The sequence below is a fragment of the Oryctolagus cuniculus genome, chromosome 13, assembly GCF_051225735.1.
Source record: "Oryctolagus cuniculus isolate XC-2025 breed Fujian yellow rabbit chromosome 13, ASM5122573v1, whole genome shotgun sequence".
Classification (NCBI taxonomy): Eukaryota; Metazoa; Chordata; class Mammalia; order Lagomorpha; family Leporidae; genus Oryctolagus; species Oryctolagus cuniculus.
This window is the reverse complement of record NC_142879.1, coordinates 29,258,075-29,272,616: the sequence shown is the minus strand read 5'-3', so window position 1 is coordinate 29,272,616 and position 14,542 is coordinate 29,258,075.

The window sequence follows — 14,542 nt, the reverse complement described above, 5'->3', positions numbered from 1 at the left end:
CAAAGTTTGAGGGAGGAATTGGAAATTGCCAAGCAGACAGCAGGGGGTGTGACATTCCAGGTGGTGGAATCAGCATATGCAAATACACTGGACCCCAGTATTCCAATAGGAAGTTGGAAGAGCAGGAGAATTTGGTCCAGACTTGTCCTGCTTACTGGACCATGAAAACTGTCAAAAGGGAAACACTAAGTCTTGCACACCTTGATATCACCTGCATCACTGGCACATAAGGAATTGACTAATAAGCATTGCTCATCCACCTCCAGCAACAGATGTGTGAGTACATCTTGCTCTGGGGATATTCTGTTCTCTCTCCCAGCAAGGAGTCTTGTTCAAAGTGTGTTTGAACATCAAGAATATCGAAAATGTATTCCCTCTCTTGTTTCCTCCTGATGTTCAAAGCTTCATGAATCAGGTGAATGGCATTTGAAAAAGCTGGCACAAAATAAAAACCCCAAGTGCTCTTTCACGGTTTGAGCCAAACCCAGACCTTTTCAAAGGCGTGAAAACATGCAGCCACATTGGTTTGGTTTTCCTTTCCTGGTCTGCTCTCTTTCCTGGTACTGGCCAGCACCACATACAAGTCTTGCGACATGAGCCATTTCCACGGAATTTTAAATTCTGCCAAAAACAAGAAGGATTGGAAATTTCGTGAGAATGGTTATTCTTAGGAGATTTCTGTCCCAGATTCCTAACTTGTATGGCTCAGATAAGCATCTAAAATGCACTGCCAAACCTTCTGAGGTCCCCTAATGCACTTATTTCTGCTCACATTTCTGCATAGAGACCTCAAAGTAACAGTGACTGCATTGGTTTGTTGGAAATGTTTTCTCATGCCAGCCCAAGATCCCCCTACCTATGTGGATATGGGTTTGGAAAGCCATTTGCAACACAAACATTGGGTTTGAATGTCTCTAGAACACGTTCAATTTTTAGATGAGACATGTTTACACTCTCCAAAATCCAAACAACCTACCCTAAACCAGCCCATCAATTATTTCTGATCTCTAGCTTCTGGGAGACTTCAAAACATAATAATATTTGCTTGCCATATTGTTAAGCATGTAGCTGCCCACGTTCTTAAATAGGCTCATCTCTCATGAGAAAAAAATATATAAATACAAGCAAAACCTGATGAATTAGGACACTGTATCAGTTAGCCACTGCTATGTAACATACCAACTCCAAGACTCAGTGGCTTAAAGTAATAAGCCTTTATTATTTTCCATCATTGTACAGGTCAGCATGACAATTCTGTTCCCATCTGGGCTCACTGAAGCAGTCTGTTGCATGTTGGGTAGGTTACAGCTGGTCATAGCTGGATTCCTTACCGCAGGAGCTGGCTAACTGCATACTGGTACTAGATGGCCTCTGCGGGGACATATGAGCTCTTGTCTTTGTGTCCCTTACTAATACATGGTTTTCATACTTCTTCAAGAGGCAAGTCCAGCCATGTCTCTACCCTAGCTTTACTGATTTCAAGGCAATCTGAGGCAAGAGAAAAAGTGGAAATGTACAAGTATATTTTAAAGCTTCTCTTTGGATCAAATTGTGAAGGCCACATTGACCAAAAACAAGATACAAAGTCAAGCTCAGGCCGGACCCGCCGGACCCACTGGAGCCACAGAGTCTGCACGCCAGCGCTGGAAGGGGAGGTGAGCTAAAAACCTCTCAGTAACCCGAGACATTGGCAGGGAAAGGCAGAAAAAGCCTGCAGAGAACGAGTCCTGAAACCCCATTGGGGAAAGTTCACCAGGCTGGCTGGAGGAGAGAAAAAAATCGAATAAATAAGGGGAACCGGCATGGACATTTAGCCTCTCTCTCCACTCACCTTACAAAGCCGAGCAAGACAAAGGGCAGGCGCCATTTTAGGTAAGTAAAGCAGTGTGCGCCATTTTGCATATGTAAAGCAGGTGCCCCTCATTAGCCAAGCAGAAAAACCTGACTCTGGTAAGCAAACAAATACCCACAGGGGCCAGATTTCATACATCAACTACTCTCAATTCCGCTCAGCTGTGTGGAATTACTACCCAACTGAGTCAAAAAAAAAAAAAAAAAAAAAAAGAGAGAGAGAGAGAGAGAAAGAGTGAGAGCGAGCAAGAGAACAATCAGGGTGAATCACCTTTGGCACACCCTTAACCCTGTAGAACCAGAGCTCTCTGGCCACACCCATCACAGCCTCTAAGGATCCATCAAAAGCAGACAGTCCTCTTAATCTAGAGTCATAGTATAACGAAAAAAAAAAAACAACAAAGAATATCTCCAATATGCCAAACAAATGCAAAAGCTGAGGTAACAAGAACAAGGAAGACACTATGACACCCCCAAATGAAATAGACACCCCAATTCAAGATTATGAAGATGATGAGATAGAAGAAACGCAAGAAGTGGATCTCAAAAAATTGATAAGAACTTTAAGAAGTTCTCAAAAACAAATTCTCAAACTACATAAATCCTTAATGGACAAGATAGAAAATCTCTCTTGTGAAAATGAAATATTAAGGAGGAATCAAAATGAAATGAAACAACTAGTAGAAAATGAAACTGTGATAGTGATGAGAAATCATAATGAAATGAAGAATTCAATAGATCAAATGATAAACACATTAGAGAGCCTTAAAAACAGAATGGGTGAAGCAGAAGAGAGAATATCAGACTTAGAAGACAGAGCACAGGAAAATATACAATCAAACCAAAGAAAAGAGGAAATTAGAAATCTAAAAAATATTGTTGGGAATCTTCAGGATACTATTAAAAAACCCAACATTCGGGTTCTAGGAGTTCATGAAGGCATGGAGAGGGAGAAAGGATTAGAAGGCCTTTTTAGTGAGATACTAGCAGAAAATTTCCCAGGTTTGGAGAAGGACAGAGAAATCCTAGTACAGGAAGCTCACAGAACCCCTAATAAACATGACCAAAAGAGATCCTCACCACGACACGTTGTAATTAAACTCTCCACAGTGAAACATAAAGAAAAGATGCTAAAAAGTGCAAGACAGAAACGTCAGATTACTCTCAGAGGATCTCCAATCAGACTCACAGCTGACTTCTCATCAGAAACCCTACAAGATAGGAGGGAATGGCGAGATATAGCCCAGGTACTAAGAGAGAAAAACTGCCAGCCCGGAATATTATATCCTGCAAAGCTATCATTTGTGAATGAAGGTGAAATAAAGACCTTTCACAAGGAACAGAAATTGAAAGAATTTGTTGCCACTCGTCCAGCCCTGCAAAAGATGCTTAAAGATGTGTTACATACAGAAACACAGAAACACGGTCCTCAATATGAAAGAAGGTAAATGAAGGAAATCTCACACCAAAAGATCACAGGAAGTTCAAAGCATATATCAGAAAATATCTTTGGCAAATGGCAGGGCAAAGCTACTACTTATCAATAGTCACATTGAACATTAATGGCCTGAACTGTCCAGTTAAAAGACACCGATTGGCTGATTGGGTAAAGGAACAAAACCTTACAAGAAACACATCTTTCTAATAAAGATCCATACAGACTGAAAGTGAAAGGCTGGAAAAAGATATACCATGCCAACAGAAATGAAAAAAGAGTGGGCGTAGCCATCTTAATATCAGACAACATAAACTTTACCACAAAAACTGTTAAGAGAGACAAAGAGGGACACTATATAATGATTAAGGGATCAATTCAACAGGAAGATATAACGATTATCAATGTATATGCACCTAATTACAGGGCACCGGTTTATTTCAAAGATTTGTTAAGGGACTTAATGGGAGACTTAGACCCCAATACAATAGTACTGGGGGACTTCAATACTCCACTCTCAGAAATAGATCAACAGGACAGAAGATCAACAAGGAGACAGTAGATTTAAACAACACTATATCCCAAATGGATCTAACAGATATCTACAGAACTTTTCATCCTACACAGAAAGCATTTACATTCCTCTCAGCAGTACATGGAACCTTCTCTAGGATTGACCACATACTAGGCCATAAAGCAAGTCTCAGCAAATTCAAAAGAATTAGAATCATACCATGCAGCTTCTCAGACCATAAAGGAATGAAGTTGGAAATTAGCAACTCAGGAATCCCTAAAGCATATGCAAAAGCATGGAGAATGAACAACATGCTCCTGAATGAACAATGGGTCATAGAAGAAATTAAAAGAGAAATCAAAAATTTTCTGGAAGTAAATGAGGATAACAGAACAACATACCAAAACTTATGGGATGCAGCAAAAGCAGTGTTAAGAGGAAAGTTTATATCAATAGCTGCCTACATCAAGAAATTGGAAAGGCACCAAATAGATGAGCTTTCAATGCATCTCAAGGATCTAGAAAATCTACAGCAAACCAGACCCAAATATAGTAGGAGAAGGAAATAATTAAAATCAGAAAGAAATCAACAGGATTGAATCCAAAAAAATTACAAAAAATCAGCCAAACGAGAAGCTGGTTTTTTGAAAAAATAAACAAAATTGACACCCCATTGGCCCAACTAACTAAAAAAAAGAAAAGACCCAAAACAATAAAATCAGAGATGAAAAAGGAAATTTAACAACAGACACCACAGAAATAAAAAGAATCATCAAAAATTACTACAAGCACCTGTATGTCAGCAAACAGGGAAATGTATGACAAATGGATAGATTCCTGGACACATGCAACCTACCTAAATTGAACCAGGAAGACATCGAAAACCTAAACAGACCCATAACTGAGACAGAAATTGATACAGTAATAAAGGCCCTCCCAACATAGAAAAGCCCAGGACCAGACGGATTCACTGCTGAATTCTACCAGACATTTAAAGAAGAACTAATCCCATTTCTTTTCAAACTATTCAGAACAATCGAAAAAGAGGGAATCCTCCCAAATTCTATGAAGCCAGCATCACCTTAATTCCTAAGCCAGAAAAAGATGCAGCATTGAAAGGAATTACAGACCAATATCCCTGATGAACATAGATGCAAAAATCCTCAATAAAATTCTCGCCAATAGAATGCAACAACACATCAGACAGATCATCCATCCAGACCAAGTGGGATTTATCCCTGGTATGCAGGGATAGTTCAACATTCGCAAATCAATCAATGTGATACACCACGTTAACAGACTGCAGAAGAAAAACCATATGATTATCTCAATAGACACAGAGAAAGCATTTGATAAAATACAACACCCTTTCATGATGAAAACTCTAAACAAACTGGGTATGGAAGGAACATTCCTCAATACAATCAAAGCAATTTATGAAAAACACACGGCCAACATCATATTGAATGGGGAAAAGTTGGAAGCATTTCCACTGAGATCTGGTACCAGACAGGGATGCTCACTCTCACCACTGCTATTCAATATAGTTTTGGAAGTTCTAGCCAGGGCTATTAGGCAAGAAAAAGAAATTAAAGGGATACAAATTGGGAAGGAAGAACTCAAACTATCCCTCTTTGCAGATGATATGATTCTTTACTTAGGGGACCCAAAGAACTCTACTAAGAGACTATTGGAACTCATAGAAGAGTTTGGCAAAGTAGCAGGATATAAAATCAATGCACAAAAATCAACAGCCTTTGTATACACAGGCAATATCACGGCTGAGGAAGAACTTCTAAGATCAATCCCATTCACAATAGCTACAAAAACAATCAAATACCTTGGAATCAACTTAACCAAGGACATTAAAGATCTCTACGATGAAAATTACAAAACCTTAAAGAAAGAAATAGAAGAGGATACCAAGAAATGGAAAAATCTTCCATGCTCTGGATTGGAAAAATCAATATCATTAAAATGTCCATTCTCCCAAAAGCAATTTATAGATTCAATGCAATACCAATCAAGATACTGAAGACCTTCTTATCAGATCTGGAAAAAATGATGCTGAAATTCATATGGAGACACAGGAGACCTCGAATAGCTACAGCAATCTTGTACAACAAAAACAAAGCCGGAGGCATCACAATACCAGATTTCAGGACATACTATAGGGCAGTTGTTATCAAAACAGCATGGTACTGGTACAGAAACAGATGGATAGACCAATGGAACAGAATTGAAACACCAGAAATCAACCCAAACATCTACAGCCAACTCATATTTGATCAAGGATACAAAACCAATCCCTGGAATAAGGACAGTCTATTCAATAAATGGTGCTGGGAAAACTAGATTTCCACGTGCAGAATCATGAAGCAAGACCCCTACCTTACACCTTACACAAACATTCACTCAACATGGATTAAAGATTTAAATCTACGACCTGACACCATCAAATTACTAGAGAGCATTGGAAAAACCCTGCAAGATATAGGTACCGGCAAAGACTTCTTGGAAAATACCCCAGAAGCACAGGCAGTCAAAATCAAAATCAAAATCAACTATTGGGATTGCATCAAATTGAGAAGTTTTTGTACTTCAAAAGAAACAGGAAAGTGAAGAGGCAACCGACAGAATGGGAAAAAATATTTGCAAACTATGCAACAGATAAAGGGTTGATAACCAGAATCTACAAAGAAATCAAGAAACTCCACAACATCAAAACAAACAACCCACTTAAGAGATGGGCCAAGGACCTCAATAGACATTTTTCAAAAGAGGAAATCCAAATGGCCAACAGACACATGAAAAAATGTTCAAGGTCACTAGCAATCAGGGAAATGCAAATCAAAACCACAATGAGGTTCCACCTCACCCTGGTTAGAATGGCTCACATTCAGAAATCTACGAACAATAGATGCTGGCGAGGATGTGGGGAAAAAGGGACACTAACCTACTGTTGGTGGGAATGCAAACTGGTTAAGCCACTATGGAAGTCAGTCTGGAGATTCCTCAGAAACCTGAAGATAACCCTACCATTCAACCCAGTCATCCCACTCCTTGGAATTTACCCAAAGTAAATTAAATTGGCAAACACAAAAGCTGTCTGCACCTTAATGTTTATTGCAGCTCATTTCACAATAGCTAAGACCTGGAACCAACCCAAATGCCCATCAACAGCAGACTGGATAAAGAAATTATGGGACATGTACTCTATAAAATACTATACAGCAGTCAAAAACAATGAAATCCAGTCATTGGCAACAAGATGGAGGAATCTGGAAAACATCATGCTGAGTGAGTTAAGCCAGTTCCAAAGGGACAAATATCATATGTTCTCCCTGATTGGCGACAACTAACTGAGCACCAAAGGGGAAACTTGTTGAAGTGAAATGGACACTATGAGAAACAGTGACTTGATCAGCTCTTGTCCTGACTGTTGATGTACAATGTAATACTTTATCCATTTTATTATTTTTTGTTGTTCTAGTACCATTAGTTGAACTCTGTAATTAACACACAATTATTCTTAGGTGTTTAAATTTTAACTGAAAAGTGATCCATGTTAGGAATCTGGAAAGCATTATGCTGAGTGAAATAAGCCAGTCCCAAAGGGACAAATACCATATGTTCTCCCTGATCGGTGACAACTAACTGAGCACCAAAAAGGAAACCTGTTAAAGTAAAATGAACACTATTAGAAATGGTGACTTGATCATCCCTTGCCCTGACTGTTGATGAACAACTTAATACATTATCCCTGTTAGTATTTTTGTTTGTTTGTTTGTTCTACTTAGTACTTTTGGTTGAATACTGTAATCAATACACAGTTATTCTTAAGTGCTGAAACTTAAGTGAAAAGTGATTGCTGTTAAATCTAAGAGTGGGAATAAGAGAGGGAAGAGATGTGCAATTCGGGACATGCTCAAGCTGACTTGCCCCAATGGTAGAGTTAGAAACATACCAGAGGATTCCAATTCAATCCCATCAAAGTGGCATGTACCAATGCCATCTCACTAGTCCCAGTGATCAATTTCTGTTCACAATTGATCGTAATGATAGGACTAAGAACCAAAGGGAGCACATAAACAAGACTAGTGTCTGTAAATACTAGCTGATAGAATCAAAAAGGGAGAGAACGATCCAACATGGGAAGTGAGATACACAGCAGACCCATAGAATGGCAGATGTCCTAAACAGCACTCTGGCCTCAGAATCAGCCCTTATGCGGATCCAGCTGAAAAGCCCATGAGAGTATTTCAGGCATGGAAAGCCAAAACACTCTGGCAAAAAAAAAAAAAAAAACCCACAAACCCTACATGAAAGATCTCCACAAGTGAGTTCCCAGTGAAAAGAACAGGTCATCAAAGAAGGAGGTACCTTTCTCTGAAGGGAGGAGAGAAATTCCATTTTGACTACGACCTTGTCTAAATATGATCAGAGTTGGTGAACTCAAAAGGCTTCCATAGCCTTGGCAACTCATGACAAGAGCCTAGGGTGATTACTGATGCCATAAACAAGAGTGTCAATTTGTTAACTCAACAACAGGATTCACTGTGCACTTACTCCTTATGTAGGATCTCTGTCCTTAATGTGCTGTACATTGTGATTTAATGCTATAACTAGTACTGAAATAGTATTTTTCACTTTGTGTTTCTATGTAGGTGCAAACTGTTGAAATCTTTACTTAATATATTCTAAACTGATCTTCTGTATATAAAGAGAATTGAAAATGAATCTTGATGTGAATGGAAGGGGGGAGGGATAGGGAAAGGGGAGGGTTGCGGGTGGGATGGAAGTTATGGCGGGGGGAAGCCATTGTAATCCATAAGCTGTACTTTGGAAATTTATATTCATTAAATAAAAGTTAAAAAAAAAAAACAAAGGCAAGCTCAGAGTAAGTGTGAGAAGGCACTCAATGATCTTCTGTATATAAAGATAATTGAAATCTAATCTTGATGAAGAATGGGATGGGAGAGGGAGTGAGAGATGGGATGGTTGCAGGTGGGAGGGAGGTTATGGGGGGAAAAGCTGCTATAATCCAAAAGCTGTACTTTGGAAATTTATATTTATTAAATAAAAGTCGTAAAAAAAGGAAGTAAGACACATTCGTGTGATTGATCTACCATAGACATGACGAGGATCAGTCATTGCATGCTCACACATTATTATACACATGCCTCATTCTGAGAGACTAGAGTTATCTTTCAGTAGCAAGACAGAAGAAAGAAGCAAAACCATAGGACTGGCACTGTGGCATAGCAAGTAAAGCCACTGTCTGCAGTGCTGGCATCCCATGTGGTTGCTGGTTCGAGTCCTGGCTGCTCCACTTCCAATCCAGCTCTCTGCTATGCCTGGGAAAGCAGTAGAAGATGGCCCAAGTCCTTGGGCCCTGCACCTGTGTGAGAGACTGGGAAGAAGCTCCTGGCTCCTGGCCTCAGATTGGCTCAGCTTCAGCAATTGCAGCCATTTGGGGAGTGAACCATCAGATGAAAGACCTCTCCCTCTTTTTCTCTGCCTCTACCTCTCTGTAACTCTGCCTTTCAAATAAATAAATAAATCTTTTTAAAAAAAGAAGCAGCAGCAGCAGCAAAACCCCATATTGGAGTGAATTCGAAGTGTTCTAAGAAAGCACAGGTAAAACACTAAAGTATGCTGCCTGTGTTAGAAGTGGAATTGGAGGAATGGCCAAAGATAGTTAAGGAGGGACACAGAAGAAGAGCCAAGTGAAACCATCAGATATGGTGGAAATAACATTGAGAAACACAAGAAGCTGAGAGATAAAAGTGAGCACAACCTCTTTGGGGTAATTTTCATGAGAGCAGTCATTTAGGAGGAGAACAGTCACAAAGCAGACTACCTCCAGGAGGCAAGATTGATTGACAGAATCTGATTCAACCCAGAAGGACGGAGCTAACAACGAATTGGAAAGCACCACATCAAGGGTGCACTGACTGGTCACCTCCAGCCAGTGGTTTTCCTGAAGGGCTGAGTGCCTAGTATGGACAGATCTCAAGATTTTTAAAATAGTGAAATGGACACTATGAGAAACAGTGACTTGATCAGCTCTTGTCCTGACTGTTGATGTGCAAGGTAATACTTTATCCATTTTAGTATTTTTTTTGTTTTGTTTTGTTCTAGTACTATTGGTTGAACTCTGTAATTAACACACAATTATTCTTAGGTGTTTAAATTTTAACTGAAAAGTGATCCCTGTTAAATATAAGAGTGGGAATAAGAGAGGGAGGAGATGTACAATTTGGGACATGCTCAATCGGACTTGCCCCAAATGGTGGAGTTAGAATCATGCCAGGGGATCCCAATACAATCCCATCAAGGTGGCATGTACCAATGCCATCTCACTAGTCCAAGTGATCAATTTCAGTTCACAATTGATCACACTGATAGGTCTAAGAGTCAAAGGGATCACACAAAGAAGACTAGTGTCTGCTAATACTAACTGATAAAATCAAAAAGGGAGAGAACGATCCATCATGGGAAGCGGGATACACAGCAGACTCATAGAATGGCAGATGTCCTAAACAGCACTCTGGCTTCAGAATCTGCCCTTAAGGCATTTGGATATGGCTGAAAAGCCCATGAGATTATTATAGGCATGGAAAGCCAAAACACTCTGGAAAAAAAAAAAAAAAGACCTAACTGAAAGATCTCTGCCAGTGAGATCCCAGTGGAAAGAATGGGCCATCAAAGAAGGAGGTACCTTTCTCTGAAGGGAGGAGAGAACTTCCACTTTGACTATGACCCTGTCGGAATAAGATCGAAGTCGGCAAACTCAAAAGGCTTCCATAGCCTTGGAAAATAGTGACTAGAGCCTCGGGAGATTACTGACGCCATAAACAAGAGTGTCAAATTGTTAAGTCAACAACAGGAGTCACTGTGTACCTACTTCTCATATGGGATCTATCCTTAGTGTGTTGTCCAATGTGAAGTAATGCTCTAACTAGTACTGAAACAGTATTTTACACTTTGTGTTTCTGTGTGGGTGCAAACTGATGAAATCTTTACTTAATATATACTAAATCAATCTTCTGTATATAAAGATAATTGAAAATGAATCTTGATGTGAATGGAATGGGAGAGGGAGCGGGAGATGGGAGGGGAGTGAGTGGGAGGGAAATTATGGGGGGGGGAGCCATTGTAATCCATAAACTGTACTTTGGAAATTTATATTTACTAAATAAAAAAATAAATAACAATAAAAAAGAAAAAAAGATTTTTAAAATAAGCTTAAAATTTTATGTAATTTCCTGATTTTTAGAATATTTTGCAAAATAACTGCAGGTAGGATTTATATTATGGGCCACATTAATTATAGGCAGAGAGGTCTCTTTTGTGTGGAACAACCTCTCTCTATGTTCAATAGGCTCTCCATATTAATATATTTAGGATTTATATCTCTAAGTTAAAGAGATGGTTTTCGCAATTAGCACAGGAATGCCTGGATCATTCTATAGTACCAAACACAGAATTAAAGGGCTCCTAAAAGTATATTTATCTTCCAGAGTGTTTGCATTCTTCCATTCTTTATATGGAACTGTGGTGGGTATCTCCAAAATTCAACCCCACAGTCAATTGACCTTATTTTGAAAATCAGTTTACTTCTGACAATTACAGAATAAATCTCTGTTGATATGAGTCTAGGAATTTAATTTTGATTCCTTATACTGCTGATTTCTAGAAAGCAAACTTTTTCCTGTAGAGATCCCTTTTTATATCATCTAGAGCACATATTCACATTTGAGCACTTACAATCCTCAGCCTTGTTTATCCAAATGACTATTATCCACACTGTGGTTTTCTGGATTTCAAGTTTATTGATTCAGCTTCTCTACTTGCATTGTTGACTCCTTGGCTCTTTTTGTTTACTCTATAGACAACCTGGAGGGAAGCTCTTTGAAATCCTAGGATCTATTTCTATTTCTCTGGGAAGACTTCTATTCCTAGGCATCCCTGGCATTTTTTGGAAGGCCATTCTGTGTATGTTTAGAATAGCATAATTCTATAGCATTGGATAACTTAGGGCAAAAATAAGGATAGAGGAGTAGATAAAGATGATTTTGCTTAGCTTCCTAAAGTAGATCTCCTAAATACATCTTTATTACTCTGTTTTAAGACTTTTACTTGGATCTCAGTAAATTCAAGCATGCATTCCAAAGTGTGATATATTTTTTATAATCTAGTCCATACAAGATTATAAATGCCTTTGTTTCTCCTTTAATGAAAATATTTGAGGGCACAGTTAATGTTATGCTGATGTTATATGTCATATTGATTCTATATCTGGAGACAACATATTCGCATTGCACAGACACATTGCATAGTTCTATGTATGTTCTCTTGACTTCACCTATACTCAGATCCTCAACAACACCCTCCATCTCAATGCTGACCCTGAGACCTGCGTGTGGGTTTGCTGCTTGATTTTATACCTGAGACCAAACAAACAACATTTCTGGAGTGTCCAGTTCCTCTCTCCAGCTCTAAAATTCAATTCTAAAAGCACACATGCCATGAAATAGGATCTGCTTTTCCTAAAGCTGCCAAAGTGAACAAGCAATACAACTTCTTAAGTGTGGGAAGTCAACTTCCACAGGGCAAACCTTGACTCAAAGGAAGCAGAGATGGAAGAGAACTGTCAAAAAAAGGGCACGCCATGCCTTCCTCCACATGAGCTGCTAAAACACATAGTTTGCCACACTGGGTGTCCAAACAATGCCATTCAGGCCAAGCAGGGCTAAAGCTGATGGGATTGCTCTGTCTCCTTGCGGCATTGTGCTCAGCATAGTAACACCATGTCTCTCACTTTCTTTCCAGTTTTCTACCTCACTTCCCTTTCCCTGATTCTAGTCACCCAGGGATTCTCTGCTTATAATGCGCTGGTATTCAAGCCTTATTCAAGCTCAATTTTCAAGAGAACTCAGGGCAAGCCATATATATAAGTGTGTGTGTGTATACTTCTATACTTGTACATAGGGTTACACATATATAGTTGTTACATAGATATATAGCTATATGTAATTATATATAGCTATGATTGTAGTCACATTTGATATGTTTTATGTATAATCACTGGTTTTCTTTTGCTATTCCATTCAAAAGGCCATACTGCATAAAATCATTAAGTACTACATAGTGACATTTTGAGGTAATACATTAATATCAAGATTTTATGAACTGCAGACACATCAGAGCTTTTTTTCCCCACTTATGATTCTGTTGTATTCTTCACTAATGAAAATAAACTTATATTAAGTTATAAATATGAACTTTGTGAAATATTAGCCAAAATCATTTGAAAATTATCAGTAACAGCAATGATCCTTTAGGGAAACAGGGTTTCAGACTCTCAGTTATAGATAAATGATGAGTACCTTAAAGACATAACTTTAAGATATTTTTACTCTTAAATCTTGTGATATCTAAAGCAAAAGTTATGGCTTAATCACTTTGCTAAATGCAGGGTCATGTTTTTAAAAATGAATGTCTACTAATGCTTATGTTTATTATGTAATTTTGAATTAATGACAAATGCACTTGTAATGCCATTTGCAGTATCTTTTAAGATATAGTTAGTAAAAAGATGAAGATTTCTATTAGTGATTTAATTTTCATCTTTCATTTCTCAATTCTAAAAAAGGGCATGAATATTAATTTGTGGGCTGGTGGCTCAGTAGTATTAATCCAGATCAGTATCATATACTTGGATTTTAGGACAGATTTATGGGTCATTTTTAGAAATCAGGCCATTTGTATTTGGCCATTACCTGCACGTGGATAAAGAATCACATCCACTCGTTGCCTATGGAAGAGTCAACGAACTTCAGAACAGTGAGGACCCGTGACCTACACAGCTTGAGATACATCCAATCATAATTTTGAGCACTTAACCAAGCAGAACAATTGGGAAAAAAACTCCACCAAGATGACTGCTTTGATGAGCAGTCTTTTTAAGAATTGTTGGTCTTGGGTTGTCCAGCTGAGAGCCCCTCAAGGTGAAGAATGAAATAAAGGACAAGACGAAGCCATCAGCAAGATGAAAGATGAAGGGATTGGGTCTCCAGCCCCCTGGACTAAAAACGAAGCAGTCTGGAATCCTGGCAGCCAGTGCTTGCAGGGGTTGGAGCCACTGCACCCTTGGGTGCCCACCTCTTCCGGCTCAGGCTGGGAACAGTCCCAGTAAAGAAGACATGAAAAGACAACCCCAGGGGAGGAGAACCAGTGTGTCCCTGTGGTTATGCTGGAGCCTAACACAGTAAGCATTCCAAGAAGCATTCTGTATACAACAGAATAACTAATGTTACCTGTGTGTGGGCAACTTCCATGTGACATCTTACAAGCCACTTCTAACTTCCTCACCTTGACCCTTAGTGTGCCATGGGAATAATACTAACTCCTATTCTCAAAATCATTTCAAGAATGAAATGACAGTAAGAATGTGAGTTTATTTTGCAAGTTACATAGTACTAACCACATGCAGGAGTGAGAAGACAGAAAGATTTACCCATGGTGTTTTTTAAAAAATGTGCACCAATGGGAAGGGCACTGTGGCACAGAGGATTGAGCTGCTGCTTGGAATGCCTGCACCCTGTACTGGAGTACTGGTTCAAGTTCAGGCACCTTTGCTTCTGACCCATCTTCCTGCCAACATGCACCACGACAGGCAATGTATGATGTTTCAAGTGCTTGGGCACATGAGAGACACAGATGGGGTTCTAAGT